Genomic DNA, 4,678 nt, shown 5'->3' on the forward strand with positions numbered 1-4,678 from the left:
CGATTAGCGATGTCTGCCATGGGTAGTTATTGAAGTAACAGTATCTGAATCACATATTTATCTACTCCTAGGCTTGGAGTAGACCCCTGGCATCCATTTATCATTCTGACCACTCACAAGTGACTCGATGTTTCAAGATATGTAAAAGTGTGTAACTTTACTGAGACATGAGTTTGATTCACATACTCTAGGAGGCTGATGTAAAGGGACAGGCCACTTTATTGTTTTCCTCTCTGCCACATCAACAGAAGGGAGGAGGTTACTGTTGTGAAGCAATAAAAACTTGGTGGAAATTGGCCATCAAGTGAAAGATAAAATTGTAGCAGAAGTTGAAAGACTAGTTAACTTGGGGTGTAAAGATATACACAGGAAACATTTGGCTCTCTGCAGAAACATGACTCTGGAGAAAGCCAGGCCCATGTACAAAAACCACTGTGGATGCAAATTTGGGATTCTAAAAGGTGCAATATTCTTTATTTTTCCAGATGGCAAAATGGATCCATATTTTTATTAAGATATAATTTACATATAACATTATATTAATTTCGGGTGTACAAATAATGATTATTTGTATATATTGTGAAACTACTGCCACACAAGCTAGTTAACATCTATCAATATACATGCATAATTACAAAATTTTTTCTTGTGAGAACTTTTAAGATCTACTCTTAGCAACTTTCAAATATACAAAACAGTCTTATTAACTAAGTCACCATGCTATATATTACATCCCCATGACGAGACTCACTTCTTGAGAACATCAAGAGTCCACACTGTGCTTCTAGGTAATGAATACTGGGCCAAGGAGAACAAAAAGACAATTAGAATCTATGCCCCGAAAGGGCTTACAGTCTAGTTAGAGAAACTATGATACCCACTGGAAACAGCAAACAGCAGTGCATCTCCAGAATGACCCAGCTCAGAATCTACTTCAATCCCTCTGTATCTTTTCCTTACCACCCCCAGCCAATCAAATGGTCTCAATCCTACCTTCTAAATGTCTCAGATTCAGTCCCTCCTCTCCATTCCTCACAGCTGCCCAGCCATTCTGCCCACCATGATTTCCCCTCTTCACAGATCCCTGAATCACCCTTCTGAAGCCTAGCCTGGCTTCTGCAACTCCTACTCAAAAACCTGCCAGTTCCCAGGGCCTCCCAAGGTTGACTGCTGTCTCCCCAGCACCAGCTCTGTATCTGCACACAGTAGGTACTTAATTTCTCTTGAATGAATGAATGAATGAATGGGTGGATGAAATTCCTTGGCTGGACATTTGAAGCCACCCCCAATATAGCCAATGTCTCCCTGTCCAGCCTTTTCTCTCTCTGCTTCCCTCCACACAACCCACTCACTGGCCATCTAAGCTATTCACATACCCCAACACTTTCTCGGTGCCCCTCCTCAGGCTGGTCCCTCCTCCCTTCTGTTGAAATGTCCGAGTCAGACACCACCTGATGAATGAAGCATTACTCCACAATCAGGGTAATTTATCCTTCTGTTTGAACTCACATAACATTTTCCTCTCACAGGCCACTCACCTAATACTTTGAACTGTCTTTTTTTTAACCCCTTTCTTAACCCTTTACTGCATTATAAGCCCCATGAAGACAAGGCCCTTTACCTTTTTCATTTTTGCATCATCAGAACTTAGCACAGATTCTTGTACTATGACACACACACACACTAAGTGTTCATCAAATTCTCTAAAGAATCACTCCCAGGCAGTATATAAAAGCCAGGAGAGATGAAGACAAAAAATGGTAGAGGAGTTTCAAGGAAAAAGAGGTTCTTTTAGGATGGGTGGTTCCATGAAAGAGCTCAGACATGAGTAGGGTCTTAAAAGAGGGTAAGGGAGGACTGGGGAAGAGCATTCCAGGAAGTGGAACAATATGAACTAAGGGACAAAGGAGTGAGCAAAGCACTCTTGGAAGATCAGTCTGGCTAGAACCGAGGGTTCCTCGAGGGGAGAAAAGTGGGAGATAAGGCTAGACTGGTAGGCTGGGAATAGATAAGAAGGATGTCAAGTGCCAGGCTAAAGCATTTGGATTAGAGCCATTTCCTTAGTCAGTGGGGACGATAGCCTGAGCCTTAATGGTAGACGAAAAAGAAGTCTTGTCTTCTATTGTTCTGAGCGTATTAATCTAGTGTCCTCAGCTAGAGTATAAATAACAGCCACCATTCACTGCACACCTGCTACGTATGAGGCCCTAAGCTCCATGCTTCACATTCATTATCTCAATGCTCCTCCAACAGACCTAAGAGCCCGGTACCGTTATCCACATTTTGCAAGCAGGAAGCTAAGGCTAAAAGAGGTGAAGGCACTTCCAAGGCCTCACTCACTCACTCATTCACTTAACAATACCAGCCAGCGCTGGAGTTAGAGACCCAGGGATGAGGAACAGCACTCGGGCCAGCTACCCCTGGCCCAGAGGCTTCCCACGTAAGCTGAGCTGCTTCTCCTTACTAATGCCTCAAAGATAATATTTATTAAGCACAGAGTAGGAGCTTAATAAAGCACACTAAGTAGAATGGAGGTTGTCAAGGGCTCGGGGAGGAAGAAATGGGAAGATACTGTTTAATGGGTGTATAGTTTCCGTTGTGCAGATGAAAAAATTCTGGAGATCTGTTGCACAATGTGAACTGTACATTTAAAAATAGTTAAAATGGTAAATTTTATGGTTTTTTACCACAATTAAACATTTTTTAAAAATAAAGCACACTTATTGATTAATTGGCTGCCAATATGATCTTAAACTGCTAATTATCTGATGCTGAAAGAGTTCTAGAAATATTTTCATCCAATAACCCTTTAAAGTTGGAAAGGGGAGGTAATTTGCTCAGTGTTGCACACAGGGGTGGTGTTAAGGCTAAGGTCCTCAGGCTCAATAGAGAAAAATGGCAAGTGGCAACAAAGCGTAATAGGAAAAGCGTGAGGAGTCAGAGGCCACAAGTTCAAGTTCTGCTTCTTCCTCTTAATGAGTTCTGTGACTTCAGAGAAGTAATTTATTCTCTCTGAGCTTCATTTTCCCAACCTATAAGAAGGCAATTAAAAACATACTTTACAAGGTTATATGTGAATCAAATAAAATTCTATGCAGATAATGTGCAGAGAAAGCACTTGGCCAACTATAAATTATTTTATAAACACTAGTTATTGTTATTAATATTAAATATCAGTTCATAGATTTAAAGAAGATTAAAATCTGATTAATTCAGACCAAAAAATAATCCCACGCCATTCTGGTCCTCTCAGCTATTCAGGGCCTTGCACACAGCAGGTCTTCAGTGAGTGAGTGCAGAACTGAACTGCCCTTCAAGTTTTATCCACCCCTATCTTCTTCCCTCCCTCACCCCCAACCCACAGCCCAGCTGCATCAGCCACACCAGAACCAGGCGGAGGGTAGGAAGCCCTGTGAATGTCTGCCTCCCTGGCTGCATTCCTTAGCTAAATATAAATAATTTGTCCAGTCCATTGTTTGAAATTATCCATAATACCTCTCCTCCTCTCCCCATTACTTATGATGACAAGCTGACTGCACATTTTTATAGCAGAAAATACAAAACATTCTCTATGGCTAATTTTAGTAGAGAGTGGAAAAGTGGCTGGTATACAGGTATCAGAGCAGGAGTCCTCGGCTTTCTCTACTAGTCCAGGAAAGCCTCCCGGAGGAGGAAATACCTGAATCAGAGAAGGGGACAGCTGCGGGTCAAAAGGTTCTCTGAACCAAAGAGAGGTGAGCAAGCTGCCTGCCTATCCCCGTTTTTGGGATGGGAGAAGAAAGGTCAACACAGCCCAGACGATCCCAACTACCCCAATGCTTCGAACTTTCGCAGAAAGCGGTAGAGAAGAGACCAATATCTTTTTCAAAGAGAGGCAGTCCGAGACTCCAATTCCGACATACCCAAGTACAAATACTGCTCTCAAAACAAGCCAGTTTCTTGTTTGGACTTTTTTTTTTTTTCTTTTTTTTCCAAACCACAGGAAGTTTTTTAAAGTCCCAAACTCAGATGCACAGATGTACTACGTCTCGGACCTCGAGGTGTGCCAAAGCTTTGTCACTATGAGTGCCGATCTGCCAGCGGTGGCCCAAGGATTGGTCAGGGGTGCAGGGGCGGGGAGAGGGGGAAAGGGGAGGCCTGCAGGCAATATCGCAGCCCTTCCCTAGCCCCCGGCCCTCCGTGGGGGCGCTGCATGGACTACCCCCAAGCCATTGGGGTCCACTGGGCCACATAGTCAGAAACCCATGACAGCTCCGGGACTCTCCTTTTCTGCTGCACCCTACAGACCTCCCATCCCTTCGCCTGGGATCCGGCGGTGCAACCCCTCCCGCAGCCCAGTTCCCAAAAGGTATTCCTCCGAGCCTCTCCCTTGCAGACTCCTCTCGCCCTATTCCCGGGCCCCGCACACACCTTTCACTTCCTGGGCCGCTTCCTGGCCCACACAAGGCGCCTACCTCATCCCTCCCTCACGCCGCCCCACTGCCGCCTTCCTGACACCCCTTCCCCGGGGCGCCCCCAAGGCGCACCACCCTCTCTGATGACCTGGTGAAGGGCTCGCCCAGGCCGCCTACAGCCCTCCCGAGCCCCGCAAGCTTGTCGGCTCCAGAGCCCGCCGCGCGCCCGTCCTGGGCCACACTCACCGCGCTCCCAGGAATGCGGGGTCCCAGCTCCCTAGCGC

General features: G+C 45.5%; 1 protein-coding gene across 1 annotated transcript in view; it reads right to left on the minus strand.

Annotated features, from left to right (window-relative positions):
* TSPAN9 (tetraspanin 9) overlaps nucleotides 1-4,678 on the minus strand; it is a 185,930-nt gene extending 181,252 nt beyond the window's left edge. Inside the window, exon 1 of the mRNA XM_006923853.2 lies at nucleotides 4,641-4,678. The gene's annotated coding sequence lies outside the window, so the exon portion shown is untranslated. The remainder of the gene's footprint in view (nucleotides 1-4,640) is intronic.

The sequence above is a fragment of the Pteropus alecto genome, unplaced genomic scaffold (assembly GCF_000325575.1).
Source record: "Pteropus alecto unplaced genomic scaffold, ASM32557v1 scaffold76, whole genome shotgun sequence".
NCBI classification, from domain to species: domain Eukaryota; kingdom Metazoa; phylum Chordata; class Mammalia; order Chiroptera; family Pteropodidae; genus Pteropus; species Pteropus alecto.